General features: G+C 40.0%; 1 non-coding gene and 1 pseudogene across 1 annotated transcript; one reads left to right on the forward strand and one right to left on the reverse strand.

The window, feature by feature from the left end:
- Positions 1 to 270: 270 nt before the first annotated feature.
- Positions 271 to 377, forward strand: LOC117029522 (U6 spliceosomal RNA). The gene has a single exon (XR_004424259.1). It is a non-coding gene; the product is annotated as a U6 spliceosomal RNA (small nuclear RNA).
- Positions 378 to 8,116: 7,739 nt separating this feature from the next.
- LOC117028850 (lipoamide acyltransferase component of branched-chain alpha-keto acid dehydrogenase complex, mitochondrial-like) lies at positions 8,117 to 10,157 on the reverse strand (annotated as a pseudogene).
- Between the last annotated feature and the right edge of the window lie 6,364 nt (positions 10,158 to 16,521).

Consider the following 16,521-nt stretch of genomic DNA (forward strand, 5'->3'; position numbering starts at 1 on the left):
ATGAGGAGAGAGAGATTTTAGTTAATAGATTAAAAGCGCTGGCCCAAGGAGCAGGACTCAACGTCCATTTGGATTCATTTCAGGCGGCATTGTTTACCTGGGAGTTGGGGCTGGAATGACCTAGGGAGAATGTAGGGCTACAATGATTACGATCCACAAGCTTAAGTCACAGGCTAAGTAGTAGTTATTTGAAGCAGGGGTGAGAGACATTCTATGATTCAGGCTAGGAGCAATCTTTAGGATTAAGAAACTGATTTGAAAAGTGATTAAGTGCTCACTTTGGTAGTACATATACTAAAATTGGAATGCTACAGAGAAGATTAACATGGCCCCTGCGCAAGGATGATATGCAAATTTGTGAAGCGTTCCATATTTTTTTGACTCCTTTGTTTGTTATTATCATTCTAATTAAATGTTTTGGCAAATTGAAAATAAAGTGATTAAGAGCAAGGACTAGGGAGCTAAGGAACTAGGGAAAAAGAGACTCAAAATTTCTATAGTGAGCCGGCTGGCTCCCCCGTGTCAGTCACTTAAATACTTCATCCACAACATACCTATTTGAAACAGATTATTAAAAACCCTTGTAAGGACTAAATTTTAATCTTTCAATCACTGATCAAAATTAAGAACTAACAGTTTTTTATTTATTCATGTATTAAATATTCATGAGAATTGGGTATATTCCATAGCATTAGGCACAAGTCACTGAGATAAGGAAGTAGAACAAAATAAACACAAAGCTTATAGTCTAGCTGGGAGTTAGGCATTAAGCCAATAATCGCACAAGTAAATAAGTAATCACATACTCCTTGTGATAGGTGTTGTGAAGAAAATTAGTGTTGGTGACTAGTAGGACCCAGAGGGACTGATTTTGAAAAGTCAGGAAATAATTTTTTCTAAGGAAGTTACAGTATGCGATAGCCAGGTCAAAAAAGGGTAGGGAGTAGAGAGCATTCCTGGAACAAGAAACAGCCAGCAGAAAAGCCCTGAGGCAGAAAAGAGCGTGCGTGCGTGCGTGCGTGCGTGGCCAGTTAAAGGATTGCAGAGCTGTCTGGCTAGGCTGCGGTGTATTGAGCAGTGGGGAGAATGATGCAAGGAGGCTGGAACAGCAGGCAGACAGGGTCTGGACCCCCAAAGAGTCCTACTTTGTCAGACTTGGGGTTTTATCTTAGTGCAATGGAAAATGACTGCAAAATTTTTCCAAATTTCCTTGAATCTGATATTTAGCCTCACTCTATAGTCCTGTCTTTAAGATCTTTATTGTACAAAGCAAAACCAGTCTCAGGAAACGCATCTACAGTGACTATTACAAGAGTAGATCAATACTAAATTTTGATTCAGTACTGGGGTTAACACAGTGGTTTTCAGTGTTGGCTGCAAGGTAGAATCACCTGGGAAGTTTGGAAAGCTTCTGCTTTTTTCCCCTTTTGAGAGATTTGATTTAACCAGTTTGAGATTCAGCAAGAGAATTTCTAAAAGCTTCTCATTGATTCAAATGTGCAGCCAAAACTAAGAACAGTTGGGAGAAAAAGCTAGAAAGCTCAAAATTTTAACAGTTTTTGTTCTACCACATATGCATCCATTTTCAGAAGGAGTTTTTAAAACCAGCCAATATGCTTGCCAGGAACTTTTCTCAGTATTTCACAAAAGTAGGCTCTTATAATTCTCCCAATAACCCCACAAGACCGGTCTTACTATTTTCCCCTTTGGATAAATAAGGAAATTGAGACATAGAGTTTGAATAATTTGCCCAAGGCCACCTCATGTGAACAGCAGAGCTGGTATTTGAACTGAGGCAGTCTGGCTCCAAAGTTCTCATTCTAATCTGCTTTGTTATAAGATTTCTATTTATGGAGTCAGAAGAGCGGTGACAACCTCCCTGCTTTCTACACTGCCAGCACAAGGGGTAGAGAACTGCTATGGGACTTCAGGTCCTTCAGAAAAGCAGACCTGAGCCCTAATAAGAAAGAAAGAAAAAGAAAAATACCCTACGTAGGTAAGGCTGGGGGAGGAGGGATCATAAACAAAATAACCTCCCCTCCCCAAAGAGAACAAATTACATGATTTTTTAAGAATACTTAATAAAATCCAAGTGCAGTAAAGAAAAACTACTAAAGATATAAAAAACAGGAATTCCCAACTAAATATGTTGGTAGATCAATTGAAAAAGAGGTTGGGTCACCGTACTGGCCTAGAAGATAAAGAGAGTATAAGAACTCTTTCAAAATGCAAGGTAAAAACAGAGATGGCAATCAAGAGGGAAAACAAGCAATTAGAGGAGAACGGCAAGAGACGTAACATATACTACATTTTATTTCTTTCTTCATACTTTATATGTAATATTTGTAGTTTACTTGCCTGCACATCGTTTTCCATATTTTAGCTGGTTTGATCATGTTACTATTTATTCTGTTTTCCCCTGTCTTCTTTTCAATAGTTCTATTAAATTTAAAATCTATTTTTTTATAAAAGCAAAAAAACTGTAGTTCTCTCTCACAAATACAGATGCATAATTCTCTCACAAAATTTAGCAAATAGAATGTGTGTATGTGTGTGTGTATTTAAGATTGAAGTGAGATTTATTTTTGGAATATAATACTATTGGAACATTAGGAAATCTACCAACATAATCCATTACTATAACAAAGAATAGAAATATATGACATCAATAAATGCCAAAGGGTTATTTGATGAAATCAATAGCTATCCTAATAAACACTCTTTAAGTCCAACAGAAATAGAAGAGAACTGCCTAAATATAACAGAGACCATTTATTTAAAAACAGTGTAGATAGAATTCTAAAAGGCAAGCCAAGTAAACAGTTTAAATTAAAATCAGAAACTAGGCACAGAATCACAGTATTACCATCTTTATTTAACATTGTCTAAATATGGTAAGATAAAAAATTTTAAAGAACAGATTAAGTGATTTTTCAGCTGATGACATTATATAACTAGAAAACCTAAGAGAGCCAATAAAATGCTAATAGAATTAATAAGAGAAATTAGTCAGATAGCTATATATTAAAGGAATATACATAATTAAATAGGTTTTTCAATTTTTCTGGTAGCAAGCATCTATAAATGAAAAATGAGAAAAATATATTTCTGGTCAAGATGATGGAGTGGATAAATGCTATACTTGCCTCCTCTGATGACCACATCAAAATTACAACTAAACTACAGAATAACCATCATTGAGAATCACCTGATGTCTGGCTGAAGAGAAGTCCTACAACTAAGGACATACAGAAGAAGCCATGCCAAGACTGGTAGGAAAGGCGGAAATGCAGAATGATCTGGTCTCACACTTACACGTGGCATTTAAAAATCTGGAGGACTATCTCAGCTGCAGAGGACCCCCTGGAGGAGTGAAGGGTCCCAGCCCCACACTAGGCTCCACAGATTAGGGTTCCAGTGCTCGGAAGAAAAGTCACCACAACTTCTAGCTGTGAAAACCAGAGGATTGTGGTTGAGTGAGATGGAGAGCAGCTACAGTCCCAGGTTTTCCTCTTAAAGGCCCACGCATGGACTTACTTACTGATGGACTCACTTGCTCTAAGCTCCAGCACTGGGGCAGCACCTCTAAAAGGCGCCAAGGACATATGAAGAGGAACTAAATTGTCTGGCTTCAGAGAGAGAGGGCTGGAGGGGCAGCTTTCTCCCAGACCAAATGCTGGCAGAATCCATTATTTCTTTCTTGAGTTCTCCCCACTCCTGGCATGCAGACTCAGGCAGCCACCATATTTGAGTCTCTATGAACTTGGCTAACTTTCTTTGTCCTGCCCTGGTGATTTCCTGAGTCACTGCCCTGCCCAACTTGTAGACCCACCCAATCTGCTTCCAGGGGCTTTTTCATATAAATGGCCTACCTTGGACTTCCCTAAAAATCTCAAAACCCAAAAAAGCAGCATCTGTCCTCAGCATGCTCCATACCTTGTGCTCGCACTCTAACCAACTGAGCCATCTGGCCACCCCTATACCACATTTTCTTTGTCTATTAACCTGTCAATGGACACTTAGATTACTTCCATCTTTTGGCTATTGTTAATAATGCTGCAGTGAACATGGGTTTGCCAATATCTCTTCGAGATCCTGCTTTGAATTCTTTTGGCTATATACCCAAAAGTGGGATTGCTGGATCATATGGTACTTCCTAAAAATTTTTGAGGGACCTGCATACTGTTTTCATAATGGCTGCACCATTGTACATTCCCGTGAACAGTGTACAATGGTTATCCTTTTAAAGAGTTGATTTCAAATCTACTCAAGGATCAGGTTGTTCCATTTGAGGTTTATCATTAAGCATTGGTATGGCAGGTCCAGAGAAGACTTTACTCTGGTCTTTGGATCCCTTCTACTAAAGGCAGACTCTTCTGAGGGCTGTACCCAATGCCCTGGGTATGACAAGGTCTTCTAGTGACTGGTGGGAACACACTCTTCCCTGCCCTATGTGAACTCCAGGAATTGATCTGCTTACTCCTTTCCAGGTGCTATTTCTAAGACTCCTCTCACTCATGGCCAAATCAGTACTCACTCAAATATACTCATAAGAGGGGACCCGTCTACAGTTCTCCAAAAGTTTCTCTCTGTGCAGTGCCCTACTCTCCAATTCTCTGTCACAGAAGTTCTAGCAGCCTCAAACTCCCTGCACTCTGATTTCTGTCTCCCCACCTGTTTTGTAATATTCCTTTAAAAGCTATTGCAATATTTCTCTGAAGTGTTGAACTTTGTTCTGCAAGTTACTTTTGGATCAACATGCTCTTTCTGAGGTTTGATTTTAAGTGTTTTAGGTAACTTTACTGTAGAGCCAGTTTAGGTCCACTACCAAGGTAGGACCTCTGAAATCTCTGTTGGATGACCCAATTACCCATTGAGGTCACTTCACTCTGATGAGCACTAGCGTGACCCCAAGGCTTGCATGAGCTCTAGGAATTTTCTGTGTTACAGCTCCTTTGCATATGTTTCTTTCTCAGTGGTGGTTCTTTGCCTGGCCTCATGGAATTTCACCCTTCACACACAAGATTGGAATTTAGTTTAAAAGATTCAAGGGAGGAACACGTATGCAAATTTCCAGAGTTTTTTTTCTAGCTCTTTTCTCTCCCATTCAGTGTCCCACAAATTTTGGCTGTCTCAGCATCCCTTAACTTCAATCTGTAGCTTCTCATTTTAACGAGACTTTCTTGCACTGTCGCTGAAAATTGTCCCCAGGCAGAAAGCCAAGGCAATTCTAGTACTCACATAGTTTGTTTCCATTTGCTCAGAGATAACAGACCTGTACTACCTGTTGTTCAGTTACTTCATTTTCCCCCTATTTTTCTAGTTGTTTACAGTTAGGGGAAGAGGAGTCCCAGAGCAGCAGAAATCAAGCCTTGAATTAATAATCAAACTGATTCTTGTAGCAGTCCCTGATGTTCTTGAACATAACACAGCACTTGAAAATGGTTGATGAAAGTTCTTTTGCTCCTCAACGTGGAGAAAGCACAGGAAGATGGAAGCAGCGAAGATGCTATAAATGCTGTCAAGTTTGTGGGTCACTAGAAGTTGTTTTTCTAGTGAAAACCACACCAGGGGTTTTACAGGGGCATAAAAAAGACAAATGTTGTTCATTTCTTTTTCCACAGAGCTTCCTCGGATCCCACTGGGTAAGAGAAGAATAGTTGAGTCTCAGCCAAGTTTTACCTCCTTCTTATTCAATCATAAGAAACAATGTAGCTCATAAAATCTGTGCCTTTGAGAGTTTTTTTTTTGTGTGTGTTCACTGGTGTCGAAGTGACAACAAATACTAATTATCAGTAATTGGTTTTCAATTATTCATTGATTTAACAAAATATTTTTAAATGCTTCCATGTGTCAGGCACTGCAGTAGGCACTGGACATATAAAGATAAATAAGAAATGGTCTCTGATGTCAGAGGGCTTATGAGGTAGTGAGTAGCCAAGAAGTAGACTGAAGAAGGTTTCTCCGAGTGGGAAAAGGGAATGGGAGGAAGCTGAAGCCAAAAAAGGAAAGGAACTGACAGGTAGCTCTGAGAATGAAAATTGATGACTATGAGTTTGTACTGATGCACAAAATCTAGGTGGCTCAGAGAACTTTTACAGCAGTTTACTTGAAGGTCGGTGTTCTGGGATGAGGCAGTTGAAAGTTAAGGATATAAGAGAATCAAGGATGTTGGTAAGAGAGGAACTCGATGCTCAACATGGAGTCCAGACCTGGTGATGGAGGAGGGTGGGGAATCAGGTAGCTAAAAACAGGAGGAATAGAGAGACTAAGTGAGCACTTCCTAGGTGGACTGAGGTAGGGTGGCCGCATTACAGCTCCTCTGTAAATATTCTTTCCTCAGAAGCTGTTCTTTGCCCGACTCAAGGAGCTTCACCCTTCACACACAAGATTGGGATTTAGTCTAAAAGATTCAAGGGAGGGACACCTATACAAATGGGGGTGTGAAGGGTTGGTGGCAGATGGAGCTTCAAGGAATTGGAGGTTTGAATAAAGGCAAAAAAAAAAAAAGATTTATCAGAAATGAAAGCATAAGGAAGCTGGTATTTGGGAGGTTTGGCATTTGGGAGGTTTGCATCTACCATGTTCCAGGCATTGTTCTGGACACAGGACATAATGGTGAGCAAGCCAGATGTTTACTACCATACAGCTTATGCTTTAGTACTGACAAATAAATCGGTAATTGTCATATTCAGTGATACATGCTAGGAAGCACTTAGAAAGTGGGATAGAGGAATGGTAAGATTTTAAATGAGACCTTACCAATCAGAAATGAGAAAAACTCAAGCAAGTGGTACTGAAGGCTGCACTCCTCAATATAGACGTGTTACAAACATCCCATTAGACCATCCACAGCTGTTGAAAAGCTCTCCAATCTCAACATCACAAATCTCCCATAAAAACCCTCAACCAAATTATTTCACCAGGGCAAAACAATTTCTCTAAGAGGCTTTTCCCTCTCCACACTGATGTATTTCTCAAGAAGATAGAAACGTATAGTCATTCAGGCCTAGTTGAAGCAGACAAATCTCTTTAGAATTTCCAGTTCCATATAACTCCTGACAGCTAGTTTTTTTTTTTTTTTTTTTTTTTTTTAAATGAATAGTAAAGCCAGCTGTTAGAATGTGTGATCTTTTAAAGATTTTTTTTTTTTTATTGGGGAATGGGAACAGGACTTTATTGGGGAACAGTGTGTACTTCCAGGATTTTTTCCAAGTCAAGTTGTTGTCCTTTCAATCTTAGTTGTGGAGGGTGTGGTTCAGCTTCAAGTTATTGTCCTTTCAGTCTTAGTTGTGGAGGGCGCAGCTCAGCTCCAGGTCCAGCTGCCGTTGCTAGTTGCAGGGGGCGCAGCCCACCATCCCTTGCGGGAGTCGAACCGGCAACCTTGTGGTTGAGAGGACACACTCCAACCAACTGAGCCATCCGGGAGCTCAGCGGCAGCTCAGCTCAAGGTGCTGTGTTCAATCTTAGTTGCAGGGGGCAGAGCCCACCATCCCTTGCGGGACTCGAGGAATTGAACCGGCAACCTTGTGGTTGAGAGCCCACTGGCCCATGTGGGAATCGAACCGGCAGCCTTCGGAGTCAGGAGCACAGAGCTCTAACCGCCTGAGCCACCGGGCCGGCCCCTGACAGCTAGTTTTAAAAAGTGAGCATACTAGACCGACTCAGTGAAACTGCTCTTATTCTGAATGGAACCTTTTTAGTAATTTAGAAATTACTGGTACACAATTCTATTGCTAATCATGTCAAACACACACTTCCATTTGATACAACCAAATGCCCTGGTTATTTCAAAATACCGTATATGGCTACCTGTCTTTTAGTAATATTAATTTGGTTTTTCTTGCCAGTTTCAAGGCATGGACACAAAGACCTCAGCACCATATTAAGAAGTCACCCTATGACCTACACAATGTGACAGCCATAGAAAAACTAGTACACCATTATTCATTTTCAGTAAAAAGTGTAAGAGAATAGTGATCAATATTGTGCCTTAGAACCTTAGTCAAACAATACAAATCAACTTATAATACAAATCGTAATGAAGAACGTGCTGGTGCAACTAGGCTCTACATTTTCTTTGGAAACTCAAAAAGTTCAAAGATGTCACCAATCTTCATTTCAGATCTACTAACATAAAAGCTAGCTTTTCTAAGTAGGATTTCCACAAATTCAGGAAGCCTGACATTGTAGCACCATCAATAATTCTACGATCAGCTGACCAGCTCACATTCATTGTCTGTGCCTTATACACTTCTCCTTTCTGGTTAAATTGGGAAGGGCCTTAATTGATCCAAGAGCCCCAATTACTATGTTGGGTGGTAATATCACTGGTTTGGCATAGGTACTACCAATTGATCCAGTGTTGGAAAGAGTAAATGTTCCTCCCATAAGATCAGGGATGCTGAGATGACCCACAGAGCCCAATTTCTGGAGGTGGTTCGATTCAGGGGTCATCTCAAATATGGAACAGATTTAAACATTTTTCACACGAGGGATTATCAACCCCTGCTCAGTATCTATTGCTATCCCAATGTTATGAGAAGCCTCATATGTTGTATTCTGGCAGTTTTCATCTGCAGAAACATTAAGAGTAGGAATCTTTAGTAATGCCAAGGAAGCCGCCTTTACGAAGAAGGGCATAAAGGAGAGTTTAATTCTACGAGCAGAAGCAATGGGTTTTAATTCGTTTTGTAGCTTAACCAGTTCAATAAGGTCAACTTCATTACAATACCCACAGTGAGGTATCTTCAGGGCTGCAGACATTGTCTTGCTCGTAGCTTTCTGGAAGCCTTTTATGGTTTCTGTTCTGTCTTGGCCTGTGAATACTGGAGGTTTCGATACTGGTATGGGAATGGTCCTGTCTTTTTATTTTGGTGGAGGCTGCATAACTTCAGCTTTTGGTAAAGGAGGTAATATAGCTCCTCTCTGCCTTTCCAAATAGTGGAGAATATTCTTCTGACATCTTTTCCCGAGCCAACAACTTCACTCAGCTTAATATTGTTTTCCATTGCAAGGTGGTTAACTGGCAGAGCTGCCAGTGTCTTTTGGCCCTTTATCTCTTAGTGTGTGTATTCATCACGGGACACAACAGGAGTTTCAACATCTTTTTCTGAATCTTTCAAAGCTTCCATTTCTATGTCTTCTAATGGCTTCTTCACATAGGCAATATTATCTAGATTATAATACAGTTTTTTAATGACTCCATCATAACAACTGGTGATAGTAACAGAAGCTTTATCACTTTGAACTTCACAGATGCTATCGAGTATCAAATAGGGTGTCTCCTTCTTTTACATACCACTCTTTCACAGTTACTTTTCTAACCCCTTCTCCAATGTCTGAGAATTTGAATTGAACAATCTGTACCTGTAGAGCAGCAGTTGTGTTCGGCAACTGATGTGGGTGACTGTACTTGAACGAAGGATAACCAAAGAAACACATATTTTAGCTTCAAAACATGGAAATCACTACACGTGTGAAAGTAGCGAACATAAACTTTAAAATGGAGTTGGAGCTGCCATCCCAGAGCAACTGCTTTATATAATACATCTCAGCCTTACTCCTCAAACCTTTGGAGTCTAAACAAAGTGTTTGGCTTCTTTACTTGCCCTCCCTTTTAACTCGTGAGATTGTATATTTCTAGTAGAAATTGGTAAATTGTGAGAATCTAAGTTTGCCTCAAATTCCTTCTTTGACAAGAGGACACTTTTAGGTAACATTGTCACCTTAGGGAGAAATGGCTTGGGAACTGTCCCTTTCTCCCTCCACCAGCCCATAAGTTTCTTGGAATGTTCTTGTTTTCTACAACTGATGAAAATCTCCCAATGGCTTTTTTCTTTTTCATTTTGAGGGATTTCTGAGTTATAGTCTTGAATTACTCTGGTCAACCTGGTAAATTTCATTGAGCCGCTTGTGCCCCTTTGTGGCCAATGTTTACAATTACAGCTCAGTTTTGCTTGCCAGCAAGAAGCATTTGAACTGTTGCTTCACTTGCCCGAATAGGGCGTGGCCTTTAAAAGCTAGTAAGGAGATGAGGTCAGAATCGACTGACAGCTAGGGGCATAGCTCTTGGCATAGAGGAGAGTGAATACCTGAGCAAGGACCGGATTCTGACCGAGAGGAGGAAGGGTGGATGCCAGGTTGGCATCAAACATGGCCACGACACATTATTGCAATCGTTTCTGTGTTGCCTCCCACACTAGAACATGAGCTCCATGAAGGCAGAGACATCTTGACTCCTACTCAATGAAAGCTGTTAAATGACTGAGCAAATAAAGGAACAAATGTGTTTAGTTCACAGTAGAGGATAGCTATTTTTCTTTCTGTTGTTAATTACTCTTATGAGATGCTTAAAATGGTAAATGCTTTGATAATTTTATTTAACAAAGCCTCATAACAAAGCCCCTCAGTATTTTATAGCTTTATTTATTCACTTAATTAATAAATATTAATTGAGCACTACATTCCTGGATCTGGAGATTTAAAAAAAGGTGACAGACACAGTTCTAGTCCCAGAAACGAGCACATCAGACTGTGTTGGAAATCCCTGTCTTGCTGCCAATCCCCAAATTTCAGTTCCCTCCACTCTGTCAGCTGTAGAAATAATACCTTTTGTTTTATTTAGTTTTCCTTTGTCTGTCTTATTGTACTCCTGTTTTTTCCTTCACTTTATCTCCTAATACTCAATTTATTCTCTTTCAGATGATTGCGTATTACATTATATTAAACCCAAACTTCTTGTATTTGTAGAAAAGCTAATACAGAAACAATGCGTCTGTACTAGAATTTCTATAAGTATTTATAGAGGTGTTTTAGAATTCATTTTTTGTCCCAAAAGAGAAACCTAATTAGAATAAGAATGTATTCCCTGTAACAGTTGCTAAAAGGAACCAATGTTCAGTGGAGGATTATAAATACCCCAGGATACAAGGTAATTCTACATGGAGAAATGGAGCTGAGAAAATACTTAAGTGACTATTTAAAAGACATGAACAGAAAATAGTGGCAAAGTTGGAAATAGTCTCCTGAGTTCTTGAGTTTCTCATTCTCTTAATACTTGTTCAGCCTTACTCTTTGTTTGCATCTATAATGTAATACACCAAGGGATTTATAATTATGAGGGGCTGCAAAAATATACATACTTTATTAGGCTACAGCACAGTTTCTCAAGCTTGGCATTACTGACATTTTGGATAGGACAATTCTTTGTTGGGGAGAGGCTGTCCTGTACATTATAGAATGTTTAGCAGCATCCTGAAATTCTTCCTACTAAATGCCAATAGCCAAAAATGTCACCAGATGTTGCCAAATGTCCTTTGGGGAGCATAATTACTCCTGGTTGAGAACCACTGGCCGAAATCAACCATTTCTAGTTAGTTCCTGAGCATTACAAGTTTATTTCAACTCCTACCATTCTACTGAAACTTCTAGTCAAGATCTCCAATTACTATGCTGTGGCTAAACCAGTAGACACTTACCAATCCTATTTAACTTGATTTCTCCAAAGTACTTCATGATTCCTATTTTCTTAAGACATTCTTTTCTCCTTGACATTGACTTCTCCTAGTTTTCCTCTACTTTGGGTGTCCCTCTGTCGCTCCTCTTCCGGTGCCCATTCCGTAAAAGACAGTCTTCTTCAGGGCTCTGTCCTAGGCCCTGTGACCCTCTCAATTTTACACACTCTCCCAGAGTGATCTCATCCACTGCTGCGGAGCCTACTTGCCTGTTTTTATGGAGGACTGTTATCCTTGCCTCAAAAGCCCAGATCTCTCTTCGGTGCTATAGGCCCCAAAAGCCAACTGCCTACTTGTTTTACTTGGGAATCCCTCAGGCACTTCAAAATCAAAATGTCCACAACCAGAAAAATAGAACCAAAATTTTTTCTTCCCCTGATTCCTATTTTAGTGGAAGTCATCACCGTTTACCAACTGGCCTAAGCCAGAAATTCAGGATGCGAGTCGTGCGGGGTGGCCTGCAGGATCTCAGCTCCCGCTCCCCACATAAGAACACAGGATGTGGCTAGGCCAAAAAGGAACACCCACGGAGCCATAAGTAGGGTAGTCACACCACTATAGTCTCACTGGAAGCTGGATTCACACGTGTGCGACCTGCTCTCCGCTTTTCTGCCTGCCAACCAACCGACTCCACTCGATCAACCAACCGACTCCACTTGACTCACCAACCAACGCAGCCGCAGCAGTTATATCAGTGGCCAATTGGCTAACAGGCTACAGCTGAAGGCCAACTAGTCACAGCCCACTGCCATCTACTACCCGAGCCAGCACCTTTCCACGTGAGGCTGAGAGCCTGGAAACTGCTCTCTGGGGCTCTGTCCCCACAATGCCCCTCCTTATCCCTCTCACTTTGCATAACCATTGTTCCCCAAGTCTTATTAACTCCATTTCCTAAGTCAGTGCTTTACACACTTTAGCATGAATAAGAATCACAAGGAGGGCTTGTTAAAACCCAGACTCCAGGATTCTCTCCCGGAAATTCTGATTTAATGCGGGGCTGAGGGTGGGAAGAGGGACCAAGAATCTGCATTTCTAACAAGCTTCCAGCTGACCACACTTCATGTCTCACTGTCCTAAAGAACTTCTCATTGTTCCTATAATAAAGCCCAAAATTCTTGGCATTACTTTCAGGTTCTATATGATTTTATTTGTTTCTTAACGTTCATCTCTCACCATCTCTTATTCCTGGTGCTCGTTTTAATGCTATGCTGTGCCCTGAAATCTGAATATTTGTCTTTATACCTAGTTGATTCCTACTCCTCCTTCAATGTTTAGATCATTTATTTATTGTATAGAGGGTACAAGATCTTTGTCCACAAACTCAATTATGCAAGAAATTTAATTTTTCTAAAATTGAACTTAATTGTTTGCCTCTTACTAGGTAATAGAAAATAATTTCAACATGGGTGATCTTAAGTCAATTCAGAATCTCCTCCACATTTTGCCCAGGATGTATCAATGCTTGAAAGGACCTATAAACTTCCAAGGTGCTGGGCAGTGGGGTCTCAGTTATCATTATCCGAACATGCTGGCATCTGCCATCTATCCACATTCTCATACCCAGCTGATCCTCAAGTATTGCTCTGTCCTCCTTTTTTCAGCAACAAAGCCTCAGGGACATGTACTCCCTGATCCAGCAAAAAAAGTCTCATCAAGTAGGGTGATGAACAATCCTACTTTGCCCAGGAATGAGGGGTTTCCCCAGAAGTGGGAATTTCAATATTTGAATCAGGAAAGCCTTGGGCAAGCTGGGATGATCGATCACCCTATCTTCAAGTCCAACTCTTTATCAATGTTCCTCTGCAGCTTATAAGAAACCTTTATAATGAAGACTCTTTTAGAACTGTCATTGAGGCAACTCTATAAGTCTATTTCAGGCTTTCTGTCTGAAACATTCCACTTCTATGGCTCATGGTCCATCTTAGACACAGGTGAATTTTACAAGCTTATTACCTTCTTGGGCTTGATTGAGGAAAGGAGAAATTTGTTTCCTTTGGTCTTGGATTCCCCAAAGCTACTGGGATTTATGAATATATCGTACTGCAAATAATAGACAACCATACTACAGTGAATTCTATAAATTACCGTATTTTGCCATGTATAATGCACATTTTGTTGCCCAAATTTGTGAGGGAAAAATAAGGATGCGCATTATACATGGGTAGTACTATTATAATTCCGTACCTATATAAATGTTTTTAATTCTTTTATTTATGCTTATGAGTTAAAAGGGTAACTCTAGAAGTCAGTAGTGATATTCGTATGCAAGATAATACCCTGGAATATGATAATCAGTTTTGTTGAACTTATGAGGAACTTGCAACCTCGAAGAGTTCTTGGCATTCTATGATGCATAAGTATGGTAAATTTGTTACTGGTACACAAAATGTCTTGTATCTTCTATCTGTTCTTGTGTTTTGTAATTGTTACATAAAATTTCTTGTACCATAATATGTTAAAAATATATATAATACAAAATACAAGTATCTAAATGTAAACAAATAAAAATTTTAATTAAAAAATTAAAACAAAAGATTTTTTTCCCTGAAAGTTTGGGCCAAAAACATGGGTGCACATTATACACGGGAGCACATTATACATGGCAAAATATGGTAGTCCATAAACCTTATAACCATAACAAAACTGGTAGGATTATTTTTCCTGTCTTACAGAAGCTATTAGAGCTACACATTACTTTTCTGTGGCAACTTTTCCGATTTGTACTGTGATACATGTATGTTCATGGTTAACTTGATTTCACCTGTATAATGATGCTTGGGATTTTTGGAGGGGAGGGTGTACAGGGGAAAGAGGTTTGTTTCTGGTGCAAAGGATCTATATGCATTGGAATTTTCATCTCACCGTGTCTTAACGTTCATCAATCAGCAACTAGTCCTTAGTTATCAACTCTCTGAGGAGTCCTCACATTTTTGCAACTCCTATCTAAAGAGAAACTAGAGTTTGTTTTATGTAGCATCCTCCATCAAGTTTATATGGACCAATCATAGTTGACTCCAAAACTGACCTAAGTTCTTAAGAGCACAGACTCTATCCCAGAATTAGCCTGAATTTCTTTCAATGATTGGACTAATGTAGGCTACTTGTTTTTTCCTCAATATACTTATATATTCATTTCCTATGCCTTCTGTAACAAATTATCACAAATTTAGTGGCTTAAAATACCACACAGTTATTTTCTTCCAGTTCTAGAGGAGTCCAAAATCAGTTTTCCTAGGTTGAAATTAATGTTCTGGCAGTGCTGCATTCCCTCCAGAGACTCTAGGGGAAAACCTAGTCCCTGTCTTTTCCAGCTTCTAGTGGCTGCCAGCATTCCTTGGCTTGTGGCTTCATCATTTCAATCTCTGCCTCCACGGTCACATTGCCTTTTCTTCTGTGTGTGTAGCATCTCCTTCCAATTTCCTCTTATAATGATATTTGTGATTGCATTTAAGGGCCACCCAGATAATAAAAGATCATCTTTCTACCTCAAAATTTAATCATGTCTGGGGCCGGCCCGGTGGTTCAGGCGGTTAGAGCTCCGTGCTCCTAACTCCGAAGGCTGCCCATTCGATTCCCACATGGGCCAGTGGGCTCTCAACCACAAGGTTGCCAGTTCAATTCCTCGAGTCCCGCAAGGGATGGTGGGCGCCCCCTGCAACTAAGATTGAACATGGCACCTTGAGCTGAGCTGCCTCCCAGATGGCTCAGTTGGTTGGAGCGCATCCTCTCAACCATAAGGTTGCTGGTTCCACTCCCACCAAGGGATGGTGGGCTGCGCCCCCTGCAACTAACAACGGCAACTGGACCTGGAGCGAGCTGCGCCCTCCACAACTAAGACTGAAAGGACAATAACTTGAAGCTGAACGGTACCCTCCACAACTAAGACTGAAAGAACAACAACTTGACTTTGAAAAAAGTTCTGGAAGTACACACTGTTCCCCAATAAAGTCCTGTTCCCCTTCCCCAATAAAATCTTTAAAAAAAAAAATTAATCACATCTGAAAAGACCCTTTTCCAAATGAGGTAACATTTACAGGTGCCAGATAATAGGACCTGATATCTTTAGGGGCAGGGCATTATCAATCTGCCACAATTGACATCTCTATTTACCCATTCTGCTCAAAACTATGTCAAACTGACTATTGCAGTGCATGAACATTTGCAATACTTTCCTTAAATCCCAATGTAAGCTAAACCTGGAAAATTACTTTAAGTTTAAAACTTATTTTATTTTACAATAAACAAATTTTAATTGTTTTGATTTGGTGATAAATGTAAAGTACTGCATGTAGGTTCTAAGACGATCAAGCTATTAAACAATCTGGGATCCATATCATTTGAACAGTGGTTGAAAGGATTGGCTGTATTGGAAAGGGAAGAGAAGAAAAGAGAAGGCTTAAAGGAAAATCACATAGCTTTCTTCATATGTATGAAGATGTTTCACTAAGAATAGAGATTAGATACATGTTGTGTAGGTTGAATCAGGAATAATTAATTGTAGGCAGAGACAAGCAGATTTCAATCCAAAATGATGAAGAATTCAGAGTGGACAGTGGAATCGCTCCTTCAAAATGAAGTCTCTTTCTAACTCTGGAAGTATTCATGAATGTGCAAAGGCCCTGAGAGGAAGAATGCAGAGAGAAGTAGAGACTACATCCTCAGATATAGTCATGAAGATATTTTATAAAAACATAAGTTCTCTTTAATGGCTGATTCTAAATAAAGTAATATTGTCCTTCTCCAATCCATTTTTCCAAATTGCAGTACAGCCAGAGTGGGTTTTTAAAAGTCAGACCAGGTTATCTCAGCCCCCTTGATTCAAACATTTCATTTGCTGAAAGGTCCTTTCAATTGCCCCTGGCTTCCTTGTCCGTCTCATCAGATGCTCTTTTCCTCTCTGCATCTTATGTTGCTCAACTTCAAATGCTCCTTCCTGCCTCAAGGGGGTTGGATGTGCTGTTCTCTCTGCTTGCAAAGCTCTCCTCCCTTCTTGCCTAGGTTACTC

The sequence above is a fragment of the Rhinolophus ferrumequinum genome, chromosome 10 (assembly GCF_004115265.2).
Source record: "Rhinolophus ferrumequinum isolate MPI-CBG mRhiFer1 chromosome 10, mRhiFer1_v1.p, whole genome shotgun sequence".
NCBI classification, from domain to species: Eukaryota; Metazoa; Chordata; class Mammalia; order Chiroptera; family Rhinolophidae; genus Rhinolophus; species Rhinolophus ferrumequinum.